Genomic DNA, 15,211 nt, shown 5'->3' with positions numbered 1-15,211 from the left:
TGTGTGTGTGTGTGTGTGTGTGTGTGTGTGTGTGTGTGTGTGTGTGTGTGTGTGTGTGTGTGTGTGTGTGTGTGTGTGTGTGTGTGTGTGTGTGTGTGTGTGTGTGTGTGTGTGTGTGTGTGTGTGTGTGTGTGTGTGTGTGTGCCTGTGATTTAATAATATTATACCTATCAGTGGAGGCTGCTCATAATGGAGCAAATGGAATGTCATCAAACTATGCGTTTCATGTATTTGATACTAGTCTACTCATTCCGCTCCAGCCATTACCACGAGCCCATCCTCCTCAATTAAGGTGCCATCAACCTCCGGTGATCCCTATACCCATATTATAATATTATTACATCAATAGTAATGGTTCACCATCTTCATTTTCTTGTGTGAAATACATTTTTTCATCATGTAGACCTAAAACAAATTATGTTTTGCTTTAGCCAGACTATCCAGGCCCCTTGCCAGGCATCACCGATCAATATTGATGCCTGCTGTGCTCATAAAAGGGGAAGTTAGACTGAAGTAGTCAACTCCGAGCCAGGACATTGAACAGAACAGAGCCATCAGCCTCCTACCTTTGCATCCTTCCTTCCACCCTCATTTGAGAAATAAGTGATCTGATATGGTTGAAATGGTGGAAGCTATGGGATAGAACCATGAATTACAACTAGCCATTTTTGTTAGATCAGGGATTACCTCAAAGAAGAAAGGAAGGAAGGAATGAATGAAGGAAGGAAGGCAGGCTATGTTTTTAAAGCATTGGATCAGGGCCTCTATCTGTCTGAATAATAGATTCCTGCACCAATGTTGCTAAATGCATAATGCAAAAGGTCAAAGGTCCTGTTGTCACTACTACTAACACAGGCTTGTACCTTGGGACCTGGTCAGTTTGAGGGGTTATAGGAGGCAGAGTGGCACTGTCTGTCAGCTGTGTCTGGTATCAAAGCCCCACTTTGTTAAATGGTGAGGAGATACAAGCATTGTTTTTCAGGTTTTGCCTTACAACGACATAGGAAACCCGATGTGCTGAATTCACTTCTTAGTTTCAGAGTTGTATTATACTAAATGTCTGAAACACCCAAATACAATGAGTATACCAAACACTAGGAACATCTTCCTAATATTGAGTTGCACCTCCAACCTTTTGCCCTCAGAACAGCTTCAGTTTGCCAGGGCATGGACTCTACAAAGCATTCCACAGGGATACTGGCCCATGTTGACTCCAATTACTTCCCACAGTTGTGTCCAGTTGGCTGGATGTCCTTTGGGTGGTGGACCATTCTTGATACACAGAGGAAACTGTTGAGTGTGAAGCATCCGTCAATGTTGCAGTTCTTGACACAAACTGGTGCGCCTGGATCCTACTACCATATCCCGTTCAAAAGCGTTTAAATATTTTGTCTTGCCCATTCACCCTCTCAATGGTGCACGATCCATGCTTCAATTGTCGCGAGGCTTATAAAATAATTATTTAACCTGTCTCCTCCCCTTCATCTACACTGATTGGGATCATATAGGGATCATATAGCTTTCACCTGGATTCATCTGGTCAGTCTATGTCATGGAACGAGCAGGTATTCTTAATGTTTTGTATACTAAGTGTATACCCCTGTATGCGATTATGTGTAAGCATTTGAAAGATTATACAATCCTACCTAAGAGAATCTTTGTCATGGGTGCCCATGTCAGGCACCAGATCAATTTAATCCAAAGGCCTCTGATTTGCATCAGGCCTACATTATCACTGATGGCAGGTGGCTTGTTTGCCTCACTTTCTCCCTAAGAACCATTGGTGATCAGTCTGTGGCAATTAGGCCAAGAGAGTCTGCTTGCCAGGATGATAGTCCAATACTGCGCCAGCTAGGTAACCTAAGGCTATAGTTTCTCTTTCTGTACATCATCAATATGAAAACCACGAATGACCTTGGAAAAACCTCACAGGGAAAAATCTATCCAAAATCTATCCACCCAATCCACCCTCCTTGAGTCTGGGACTAAAGCATATTTATGTTCTCTCCTTAATCATGGGATTGGGGGATTGGAAAACCCACCCCCAGCCAATCATGTGTCAGCAATCTTTTGACATCTTGGAAAGTGCAGTCTCAGTGTCCTCTGCTCCTCATAGCCAGTCACTCTCGTTTAGTGCTCTGAGTATATGTGATGTCGCTCATTGATTAGCTCTAAGAGACAATGCTCTCCACTGAATACACAACAGGTTCACACACATATATATGCATGCACACACACACACACACACACACACACACACACACACACACACACACACACACACACACACACACACACACACACACACACACACACACACACACACACACACACACACACAAAATAGTACATATGGCAAATAGTCTCATAATTAAATCAAACATTGCTGTAGATATTACAAGTCTAATATAACTGCAATATAATCACAAGTATTCCCTTTTTAATGGGAGGGTAGGGGAGGGAAAGGGGGATGTTTATATGAGTTGCAATCTGGGAGGGCTCTTGGAAAATGTGTTTATTTTTTATTTTTACGTACTGTATTCTATGCTGATTATTGATTACTCATCTATTTACTTTATATTTACTTTAAAATGGGAGTGTACTCATTATTACATTTGCAACAAAGTCTCTTCCAGATGTTTTAATGGTTAAAGCTAACTGTGCTTTCTTGGAATTTACAGGGCATAAAAGGAGAAAATGTTGTTTTGATATTATGAATAGGAAAGGAGTAGATATTGCCATACTCCAGGAATCTCATATAATGAAGGATGATGACATAAGCAAAATAGAAAACAAAAACTTGAAGTTGGCTTCCTTTTCTTCTTTTAATAATAAAACAAAAGTGGTAATTGTTGTGTTTCGCCGTAATCTCAAGTTTCAATGATCAAGAAGGGAGGATTGCCTGCCTATGTGAAATAAATATTTTCTGGCAAATTTACAGTACCAGTCAAAAGTTTGGACACACCTACTCATTCAAGGGTTTTTATTAATTTTTTACTATTTTTACATTGTAGAATAATAGTGAAGACATCAACACTATGAAATAACCCATATGGAATCATGTTGTTACCACAAAAGTGTTAAACAAACCTACAAATATTTTAAATTTGAGATTCTTCAAAGTAGCACCCCTTTGCCTTGATGACAGCTTTGCATACTCTTGGCATTCTCTCAACCAGCCGTCCTAACGTAGTCTTCACTAGCCAGCTAGCTAACGTCCACTGATTAGCTGCACTGGAGAAACTATTACACTCAACTGAACGACTTGATTAGTTTAGTGTTAGCTAGCTACATAGCTGTCTTTGCTGTCTTCGTATCATCGTATCCAAGATAATTGTGTTGTTTAGGTTTAGAGTGTGTAGTCTTAGAGTGATTATCTTAATTTACCGAGGTTAGCTAGCCAGCTATTTGTCGTCCTTAACGTAGGTGACTCTGCTAGCTAGCCAACGCTAGCCAACGTCTTCTGTATAGAACTCAACTACCCGGTCGCATTCACAGGTAGTATCACATTTTCACTTCATTTCATTACAGTACAACGGTTTGATTTGTTTGATCGTAGCTAGCTACTTAGCTAGCTACATAGCCGTCTTTGTATCAAAGATAATTGTGTAGTCTAGAGCGATTTTCTAGGTTCGCTAGCCATCTATTGTCGTTCTTTTAACGCAACGTAACGTAAACAACACTGCTAGCTAGCCTGCTAGCCCCCGAATAGCAGCACTGCAGAAACTATTACACTCAACGGAACGACTTGATTAGTGTAGTGTCAACAACGCACCCACTGCCAGCTGGCCTACTTCAGCAGTACTGTATCATTTTAATCATTTTAGTCAATAAGATTCTTGCTACGTAGCTTAACTTTCTGAACATTCGAGACGTGTAGTCCACTTGTCATTCCAATCTCCTTTGCATTAGCGTAGCCTCTTCTGTAGCCTGTCAACTATGTGTCTGTTTATCCCTGTTCTCTCCTCTCTGCACAGACCATACAAACGCTCCTCACCGCGTGGCCGCGGCCACCCTACTCTGGTGGTCCCAGCGCGCACGACCCACGTGGAGTTCCAGGTCTCCGGTAGCCTCTGGAACTGCCAATCTGCAGTCAACAAGGCAGAGTTCATCTCAGCCTATGCCTCCCTCCAGTCCCTCGACTTCTTGGCACTGACGGAAACATGGATCACCACAGACAACACTGCTACTCCTACTGCTCTCTCTTCGTCCGCCCACGTGTTCTCGCACACCCCGAGAGCGTCTGGTCAGCGGGGTGGTGGCACCGGGATCCTCATCTCTCCCAAGTGGTCATTCTCTCTTTCTCCCCTTACCCATCTGTCTATCGCCTCCTTTGAATTCCATGCTGTCACAGTTACTAGCCCTTTCAAGCTTAACATCCTTATCATTTATCGCCCTCCAGGTTCCCTCGGAGAGTTCATCAATGAGCTTGATGCCTTGATAAGCTCCTTTCCTGAGGACGGCTCACCTCTCACAGTTCTGGGCGACTTTAACCTCCCCACGTCTACCTTTGACTCTTTCCTCTCTGCCTCCTTCTTTCCACTCCTCTCCTCTTTTGACCTCACCCTCTCACCTTTCCCCCTACTCACAAGGCAGGCAATACGCCTCGACCTCATCTTTACTAGATGCTGTTCTTCCACTAACCTCATTGCAACTCCCTCCAAGTCTCCGACCACTGCCTTGTATCCTTTTCCCTCTCGCTCTCATCCAACACCTCCCACACTGCCCCTACTCGGATGGTATCGCGCCGTCCCAACCTTCGCTCTCTCTCCCCCGCTACTCTCTCCTCTTCCATCCTATCATCTCTTCCCTCCGCTCAAACCTTCTCCCACCTATCTCCTGATTCTGCCTCCTCAACCCTCCTCTCCTCCCTCTCTGCATCCCTTGACTCTCTATGTCCCCTATCCTCCAGGCCGGCTCGGTCCTCCCCTCCCGCTCCGTGGCTCGATGACTCATTGCGAGCTCACAGAACAGGGCTCCGGGCAGCCGAGCGGAAATGGAGGAAAACTCGCCTCCCTGCGGACCTGGCATCCTTTCACTCCCTCCTCTCTACATTTTCCTCCTCTGTCTCTGCTGCTAAAGCCACTTTCTACCACGCTAAATTCCAAGCATCTGCCTCTAACCCTAGGAAGCTCTTTGCCACCTTCTCCTCCCTCCTGAATCCTCCGCCCCCCCCTCCTCCCTCTCTGCAGATGACTTCGTCAACCATTTTGAAAAGAAGGTCGACGACATCCGATCCTCGTTTGCTAAGTCAAACGACACCGCTGGTTCTGCTCACACTGCCCTACCCTGTGCTCTGACCTCTTTCTCCCCTCTCTCTCCAGATGAAATCTCGCGTCTTGTGACGGCCGGCCGCCCAACAACCTGCCCGCTTGACCCTATCCCCTCCTCTCTTCTCCAGACCATTTCCGGAGACCTTCTCCTTACCTCACCTCGCTCATCAACTCATCCCTGACCGCTGGCTACGTCCCTTCCGTCTTCAAGAGATCGAGAGTTGCACCCCTTCTGAAAAAACCTACACTCGATCCCTCCGATGTCAACAATTACAGACCAGTATCCCTTCTTTCTTTTCTCTCCAAAACTCTTGAACGTGCCGTCCTTGGCCAGCTCTCCCGCTATCTCTCTCTGAATGACCTTCTTGATCCAAATCAGTCAGGTTTCAAGACTAGTCATTCAACTGAGACTGCTCTCCTCTGTATCACGGAGGCGCTCCGCACTGCTAAAGCTAACTCTCTCTCCTCTGCTCTCATCCTTCTAGATCTATCGGCTGCCTTCGATACTGTGAACCATCAGATCCTCCTCTCCACCCTCTCCGAGTTGGGCATCTCCGGCGCGGCCCACGCTTGATTGCGTCCTACCTGACAGGTCGCTCCTACCAGGTGGCGTGGCGAGAATCTGTCTCCTCACCACACGCTCTCACCACTGGTGTCCCCAGGGCTCTGTTCTTGGCCCTCTCCTATTCTCGCTATACACCAAGTCACTTGGCTCTGTCATAACCTCACATGGTCTCTCTTATCATTGCTATGCAGACGACACACAATTAATCTTCTCCTTTCCCCCTTCTGATGACCAGGTGGCGAATCGCATCTCTGCATGTCTGGCAGACATATCAGTGTGGATGACGGATCACCACCTCAAGCTGAACCTCGGCAAGACGGAGCTGCTCTTCCTCCCGGGGAAGGACTGCCCGTTCCATGATCTCGCCATCACGGTTGACAACTCCATTGTGTCCTCCTCCCAGAGCGCCAAGAACCTTGGCGTGATCCTGGACAACACCCTGTCGTTCTCAACCAACATCAAGGCGGTGGCCCGTTCCTGTAGGTTCATGCTCTACAACATCCGCAGAGTACGACCCTGCCTCACACAGGAAGCGGCGCAGGTCCTAATCCAGGCACTTGTCATCTCCCGTCTGGATTACTGCAACTCGCTGTTGGCTGGGCTCCCTGCCTGTGCCATTAAACCCCTTCAACTCATCCAGAACGCCGCAGCCCGTCTGGTGTTCAACCTTCCCAAGTTCTCTCACGTCACCCCGCTCCTCCGTTCTCTCCACTGGCTTCCAGTTGAAGCTCGCATCCGCTACAAGACCATGGTGCTTGCCTACGGAGCTGTGAGGGGAACGGCACCTCAGTACCTCCAGGCTCTGATCAGGCCCTACACCCAAACAAGGGCACTGCGTTCATCCACCTCTGGCCTGCTCGCCTCCCTACCACTGAGGAAGTACAGCTCCCGCTCAGCCCAGTCAAAACTGTTCGCTGCCCTGGCCCCCCCAATGGTGGAACAAACTCCCTCACGACGCCAGGACAGCGGAGTCAATCACCACCTTCCGGAGACACCTGAAACCCCACCTCTTTAAGGAATACCTAGGATAGGATAAGTAATCCCTCTCACCCCACCCCCCTAAGTTTTAGATGCACTATTGTTAAGTGACTGTCCCACTGGATGTCATAAGGTGAATGCACCAATTTGTAAGTCGCTCTGGATAAGAGCGTCTGCTAAATGACTTAAATGTAATGTAAATGTAGTCACCTGGAATGCATTTCAATTAACCGGTGTGCCTTGTTAAAAGTTAATTTGTGGAATTTCTTTCCTTCTTAATGTGTTTGAGCAAATCAGTTGTGTTGTGACAATGTAGGTATACAAAAGATATCCCTATTTGGTAAAAGACCAAGTCCATGTTATGGCAAGAACAGCTCAAAAAAAGCAAAGAGAAATGACAGTCCTTCATTACTTTAAGACATGAAGGTCAGTCAATGTGGAACATTTCAAGAACTTTGAATGTTTCTTCAAGTGCTGTCGCAAAAACTATCAAGCACTCATGAGGATGGCCACAGGAAAGGAAGACCCACAGTTACCTCCACTGCGGCGGATAAGTTCATTAGAGTTAACTGCACCTCAGATTGCAGCCCAAATAAATGCTTCACAGAGTTCAAGCAAAGGGCACATCTCAACATCAACTGTTCAGAGGAGGCTGTGTGAACCAGGCCTTCATGGTCGAATTGCTGCAAAGAAACCATTACTAAATGACACAAATAAGAAGAAGTGACTTGTTTAGAGGGTGATGGAGTGCTGCATCAGATGACCTGGCCTCCACAATCACCTGACCTCAACCCAATTGAGATGGTTTGGGATGAGTTGGACCGCAGAGTGACAGAAAAGCAGCCAAAAACTGCTCAGCATATGTGGGAACTCCTTCAAGACTGTTGGAAAAGCATTCCTCATGAAGCTGGTTGAGAGAATGCCAAGAGTGTTCAAAGCTGTCATGAAGGCAAAGGGGTGCTACTTTAAAGAATGTAAAATATATTTTACAACATTTTTCAACACTTGTTTTGGTTACAAAATATGTGTTATTTCATAGTTTTGATGTCTTCACTATTATTCTTCCATGTAGAAAATAATAAAAATAAAGAAAAACCCTTGAATGAGTAGGTGTGTCCAAAATTTTGACTGGTACTGTATATATTTTTGTTTCTGCATATGCCCCCAATACTAACAATTATTAGTTATTTTGTTTCTCTATCCAAAATAACATCGGATTTCCATATGGTCTTAGGTGGTGACATGAATACAACCATAAAAATCTTAACAAATCGGGTACGGAACCACAAGCCACTATAGCGTAGCAAAATATGGTTTCTGATGTTACACTGGTAGATATACAATATGGAGAGTGCATAATCCACACCTGAAAGAATATACTTTTTACTCTGCTAGGCACAGATCATTTTCAAGGATAGATTCATTCCATATTACTTTCATCACAGTTATTGCATCTAGTACAAAAGGTGGTAATTGTACACACTGTATGTCTATGTCTGATCATGACAGAAACTTAACCAATGTTCCAAATTGTGCCACAAGTAATCTCACTCTCTTAAACAAATTGGATTTCTGTAATCAATCCAGGTCTGATTTACATGAATTTATCCTCCTCAACAAAGAATTGGTGAATGATAATGAATTCCTGTGGGACGCCATTAAAGGGTTCATTAGAAACAATACAATAGCATTTGCTTCTGGTTTGAACAAGTCTCAACAGTCTCACGTTATCCTTGCTAACTCATCCACAGCAGAACATTTTTCCAGCCGAGAAGGAGAGAGAATTATTCATCATCAAATCGGAGTTAAATTCCTTACTCAGATTAAGAGCAGAATTTCTTATTCATAAAGTCAGACAAACTGATTATGTGGACAGTAAATAGACCTAGCTTCCTCTTATCTAGTAAATTACGCAATAATGATGGTCTTGATGACGGCGTTCCCATTCAGTCTGACGTGTTCTCTTTTTCACCATCAATCAATTTACAATTGAAAAATTGATATGAAAAGGTATACAGCTCTGAAGTACAAAATACAGAAGAGAGTAAGAGACCCTTTTTCGAGGGCTTGAATCTAGCACAACTCTCCTCCGATGATTCACACTCTAAATGCACCTACAGTATAATGCTCATTGAACTGCACGATGCATTGAAAGACATGAACTGAGGTAAATCCCCTGGATGGGATGGCATTGCACCGGAATTCTATTTAACCTTTTGGTCTGAACTTGGCTTGATATAATTAGAAATGATACAAACATCTATTCAAATGGGATTTTTCAATAGAGAGGTTAATAGTGCAATTATCTCTCTGTTACATAAAGACACAACTCTCTATTCAAGTCATAGGCCTCTCTCCCTCATTAACAGTGACATGAAATTGTACGAAAAGGTTCTAGCCAAATGTCTTGAAACCATTTACCCAAACTAGTTAATCCTGATCAAACAGGTTTTTATCAAACATAGATTGTCTGACGCCAGTCTGAGACGTCTCATATGTATAATGCACATTACTCCTAATATACCATCCCCCTGTGCAGTCAGGTCTTTGTCCTTCTCTGGTATTCTATGGAAAGAATGGTATTTGGCTAAATATTTATAAATATGTATCGTAACCCCATTGCGATGGTCTTGATGTGCAACCAATGCTCCTCACAGTTCGACATCAAACGGGGAACTCATCAAGGCTGTCCAGTGTCTAGTCACCTATTTTCCCCATCACTGGAGCCTTTAGCTAAAACAATAGATCAATCCCAAGATTTAGAGAAAATATCAGTTGAGGACACGGACCACCAAATCTTATTATATGCAGATGACATACAGTGCATTCGGAAAGTATTCAGACCCTTTGACTTTTTCGACACTTTGTTACATTACAGCCTTATTCTAGCCTTATTGAATTAAATTGTATTTTTTCCTCATCAATCTACACACAATACCCCATAATTGTAATGATGGGGCGGTGAGTCGGAAGCAGGTGCAGGTGAAACGTTTTAGTAAAATAACAAAACCAAGTACATGACACTAATGTACGCAAGAACAATACCAACTGGTGAGTGAACCTGGGAGAGTGACATATAAAGGGGAGGAAATTATGAAGATAATGGAGTCCAGGTGTGAATCATAATGATTCACAGTTGCGCGTAATGATGAGTGCCAGCTGTGCGTAATGATGAATCCCAGGACCGGTGGTTAGTACTCTGGCGACATCGTACACCGGAGGGGAGGAGAGGAGCAGACGTGACAATAATAGACAAAGCAAAAACAGGGTTTACATTTTTGGGTCAAAAAAATAAAAATAAAAACATCACATTTACATAAGCATTTAAACCCTTTACTCAGTACTTTGTTGAAGCACCTTTGGATGTGATTACAGCCTTGAGTCTTCTTGCATATGACGCTAAAAGCTTGGCACACCAGTATTTGGGGAGTTTCTCCCATTCTTCTCTGAAGATCCTCTCAAGCTCTGTCAGGTTGGATGGGGAGCTTCGCTGCACATCTATTGTCAGGTCTATCCAGAGATGTTTAGATCGGGTTCAAGTCCGGGCTCTGACTGGGCCACTCAAGGACATTCAGAGGCTTATCCGGAAGTCTTGGCTGTGTGCTTAGGGTCATTGTCCTGTTGGAAGGAGAACCTTTGCCCAAGTCTGATGTCCTGAGCCCTCTGGAGCAGGTTTTCATCAAGGATCTCTCTGTACTTTGCTCTGTTCATCTTTCCCTCGATCCTGACTAGTCTTCCAGTCCGTGCCACTGAAAAACATCCTCACAGCATGATGGTGCCACCACCATATTTCACCGTAGGGATGGTGCCAGGTTTCCTCCAGACGTGACGCTTGGCATTCAGGCCAAATAGTTCAATCTTGGTTTCATCAGACCAGATAATCTTATTTCTCATGGTCTGAGAGTCCTTTAGGTGCCTTTTGGTAATCTCCAAGAGGGCTGTCATGTTTTTTTTTACTGAGGAGTGGCTTTGTCTGGCCACTCTACCATAAATACCTGATTGGTGGAGTGCTGCAGAGATGGTTGTTTTTCTGGAAGGTTCTCTCATCTATACAGAGTAACTACAGTGGGGAGAACAAGTATTTGACACACTGACAATTTTGCAGGTTTTCCTACTTACAAAGCATGTAGAGGTCTGTAATTTTTATCATAGGTACACTTCAACTGTGAGAGACGGAATCTAAAACAAAAATCCAGAAAATCACATTGTATGACTTTTAAGTATTTAATTAGCATTTTATTGCATGACATAAGTATTTGATCACCTACCAACCAGTAAGAATTACGGCTCTCACAGACCTGTTAGTTTTTCTTTAAGAAGCCCTCTTGACACATTTGATCAAGATAAATGTCTTTCTTGGTTGGAAATTGAGGAAAGTATAGTGTCACCAGTCAGACTGAGAGATACTATTCTCTTCCTCATCTCCTAAATTGTGCCGTACTCAGTTAGGACCAATAATCTCCCACACAATATAGACCTGGCAACAAATCGAAGAACTGGGTAATTGGAAAGTGCAATGGCATACCCAAACACCAATATTTAGAAATAGCTCCCTACCTTTGGGAGGGAAACCTATTATTTTTAAACAACGGTCTGAACAAACAACTCATACATTTTCAGACATAATGAACTGATGAAGGTTTATTATCCTTTCGTGACCTAAAACAAAATGTTTAATTTGGTATGTCATTTCTTTTTTTTTTACATTTGCAGTTAAGAACTACTATGTGCACTTATGAACACCATTCCATCCACTCACTGAGTTTTGGAACCTACATGCACATGATGTGGGACTGCCCCAGTATGAAGACCTTTTGGTCCCAGGTCGCCAAGTCTGTGTCGAGCACAGTTGGTGCTGCCATTTCCCATCTCCCCAGTATTTTATTGTTGAAGATGACTCTTCACTGACTTTCACAGTACCCCAGAAATGAGTATGGTTGTCTGAACTGACTGCGGCAAAAAAAATGTTATTGACCAGATGCAAGCCTCCACATAACCTCAGCATAACGCAATGGCTACAAAACTTCCTTGATGATCTTTCACTGCAGCTCTCCATAGCTCGTGTGAACAGCGCCAAGGAAACAACATTAGATACATTCAATAGAGTAGTCAAAAATGTAGAATTGTTTGAATTCATCATTTGTATTTTGAATGTCAGTATAGAATATTGATGGATACATGCTGATTCTATTCATGTGTGCCTTGGTCCCACAAACAATTTTTCAAACATAAGATGAGCTACCCATTATGTTTTGTTTTATGCATAGATATGTCTACAATATGAGCTCATGGGGAAGAGAGAGGGAGGTGGGAGGGGGGGTGAGGGGGAGGGAGGGAGGGGAGAATAGAAAATGGTGGCACCTACAATGAAGGGGGAGGGGTGGGGGAGATGGTACAGACAAGACAAATAATATAGATCTTTAAAAAATTATTTTTCATTTTTTTATATATGTAATTTTTTTAGATTATTACAGGTCTGTGATCTGAACCCCTCACAAAAACATTATTAGATCTAACAACATTATGAATTTAATAACTTTTGCATCCAGCACATTTTCTTCTCAGACTTCAATAATTGAGAGAAAAAAAGGAAATATACAAGAAGTATGATTTTTGAGCAAAATAGGGATCCTGCTGTTTTATTATTCATTTCTAACTAGTTGTGATGCTGTCCTTCCAAGTCTTGTTCATCAAGGCTTCCCCATCGGCTAGAGGAGGACTGGAAATTGTTATTCATTCAGAACATGTTCTTGCCTGATTGAGGTACACCGAAGCACACTTAATGTTGCTATCTTGTGGTAAGAAATAGTTTGTCTGGATATAAGAGTGGTGCCATCTAAAAAGCTGAAAGGTCTCTCGTGTCTTTTTCATTTGAAGACTCTGTGTCCCCGGTATGTTTCCATGGTGATTTTGTGAGTGTGATATCGTCAAACACCAGGCCTGTAAGCTTTCCATGCTGACCCATAAGCGGGAATCATCCTTACCTCACCCATATTCATTCTCTCCCAGTAGAGAGTGAAATTATGCAGTGCTAGTAGTGTGCTGCAGTGAGGAGAGAGAGAGCCTCCAAAATCTCTCAGGTGTCCAACCCTCATTGGACAAGGGATTTCACTAGACATAAATCAGTAGTAGTGTAATAGGACACCAGTGTAGTAGCTGAACTAGATCACTTGGGTCATGTTCAGTAGGGCACTCTGTCGCAAAACATTTTGTAAAGCAATATTTTTCATTTAAAATCTCCCTATTTCAAAAATGTTTCTCTCTTGAGAACATGACTCTGATCAGAAATGGGTCTTCCTCCTGCCAGGCAACACAGTAGACTATAATGGTCCGTTTGTCAGTCAGGATTCCTCAGACCACACCTTCACACCTAGAAGATGGTGTAGCTTCACACCACAGCTTACATCGAAAGCCATGAAAAGAGTAAGATGTCAGGTGTGTGAAAGATCCATGCGTTCATTATTTTAGAATTGTGATCATTACAGCTGAACAGCAAGGAGGTGCTTTAACATCTTTCAACACTCTTGATGGGGGCTCGACAGGGCCCGCTTGTGTCTTCAGTGCAGGCTCCAGCAATCTTAGAGCTGTTACACTGCTTATGTGTGAATGCTAAGTACGTTCTCCTGCCAAGTTCTCGTTGTGTGGAAGGGGATTGAGAACACAACTGTATAGGGACGCTATGGATTAAGAAGCCCAGCTTTGTGTGTCTATGCCAGTCATGGCCCCCAGCTGCCTGGGCACAAGTCTTGGGAAACGTTTAACCACTTCATGACTCTCACATCAACTTATTATTGTGGCCATGTTGGGATTCTGGCTTCTACCGTGCTTTTTGGTCCCTATGGTTAGAAAAACGGATCGTTTTCATACTGACTTCAAAGGTTAAGACCCCAGTAAGATGAGAAGAACAGCCTTAGCCTCAGCCCAGAGGGAGGTAGTGCACTGGCAGGATTTGGATAATAGCCAAATTAGATGGTTCAGAAGGAAGAGACCTGCTACCCTGCTGCTCATAAGGACCACCATCTTTATCCAATGCAATTTAAACAATATGGCTTCCATCCTCTTGCCCTGCTACAACAGCTGTTTGAGTGTAAATGAGTCATGATCAGGGATGTGGACACACACGCATGCACGTATACACACCAAAACACATACATAACAACACATATACAGTATATTCTATCATGACATCCGACAGGCATTTGCAGCAGAATACCCATCTCTCTGTGTGTGTGTGTGTGTGTGTGGGGTGTTAATTATCACCAGCACTGTTAATTATCACCTGCACTGCCTAAATCTAAATCAACAGTCATTCCAATTAACAGGTTTTATGTAGTAGTAGGGGTTGGAGGGCACAGGGGAGGAGGTGAGAGGTGGCAGTAGATATGTAACCCACCACCTGGATTTGGTCCCATTTAGCAAAATTGGAAATTGTGTTTTTTACATTGGATAAAATTAGTCAGAGATAGAAAATAGTATATCGTACACTGCAGTTGAGGAACAATGGGAAAGTTATTCTGCTTTGAAAGTTAATAAACTTGTAATGCCACTATTGAGAAAATGCCCTTAAATATTTTGGTACACCTACTGTTTTGGTACACCTACTGGAGAGTAGTGTACTAAGGTAGTGTACTATACAACCAGATATTTGAAGACTAAAAGTAGTAGCAAAAAAGTAATAGTGCAAATACATTTAATCTAGTCATTGGCCTATATCCTAATCTAACTTTGGTGCAGGTCATCAAATCAAATCGAATCTATTTATATAGCCCTTCGTACATCAGCTGATATCTCAAAGTGCTGTACAGAAACCCAGCCGAAAACCCCAAACAGCAAGCAATGCAGGTGTAGAAGCACGGTGGCTAGGAAAAACTCCCTAGAAAGGCCAAAACCTAGGATGAAACTTAGAGAGGAACCAGGCTATGTGGGGATGTTCAGTCCTCTTCTGGCTGTGCCGGGTGGAGATTATAACAGAACATGGCCAAGATGTTCAAATGTTCATAAATGACCAGTATGTTAAAATAATAATAATCACAGGCAGAACAGTTGAAACTGGAGCAGCAGCACGGCCAGGTGGACTGGGGACAGCAAGGAGTCATCATGCCAGGTAGTCCTGAGGCATGGTCCTAGGGCTCAGGTCCTCCAAGAGAGAGAAAGAAAGAGAGAAAGAGAGAATTAGAGAGAGCATACTTAAATTCACACAGGACACCGGATAGGACAGGAGAAGTACTCCAGATATAACAAACTGACCCTAGCCCCCCGACACAAACTACTGCCGCATAAATACTGGAGGCTGAGACAGGAGGGGTCAGGAGACACTGTGGCCCCATCCGATGATACCCCCGGACAGGGCCAAACAGGAAGGATATAACCCCACCCACTTTGCCAAAGCACAGCC

The 15,211-nt window shown here is 43.6% G+C and overlaps 1 protein-coding gene across 10 annotated transcripts in view; it reads left to right on the top strand.

The window, feature by feature from the left end:
* Positions 1 to 15,211, top strand: part of LOC123997511 (clathrin coat assembly protein AP180-like) — a 73,271-nt gene that overhangs the window by 1,167 nt on the left and 56,893 nt on the right. The gene's annotated exons all lie outside the window — the stretch shown is intronic.

Source organism: Oncorhynchus gorbuscha, linkage group LG15 (genome assembly GCF_021184085.1).
Source record: "Oncorhynchus gorbuscha isolate QuinsamMale2020 ecotype Even-year linkage group LG15, OgorEven_v1.0, whole genome shotgun sequence".
Lineage (NCBI taxonomy): Eukaryota > Metazoa > Chordata > Actinopteri > Salmoniformes > Salmonidae > Oncorhynchus > Oncorhynchus gorbuscha.
The sequence above is the reverse complement of the archived record's forward strand: the minus strand, read 5'-3'. Positions and strand labels throughout refer to the sequence as shown.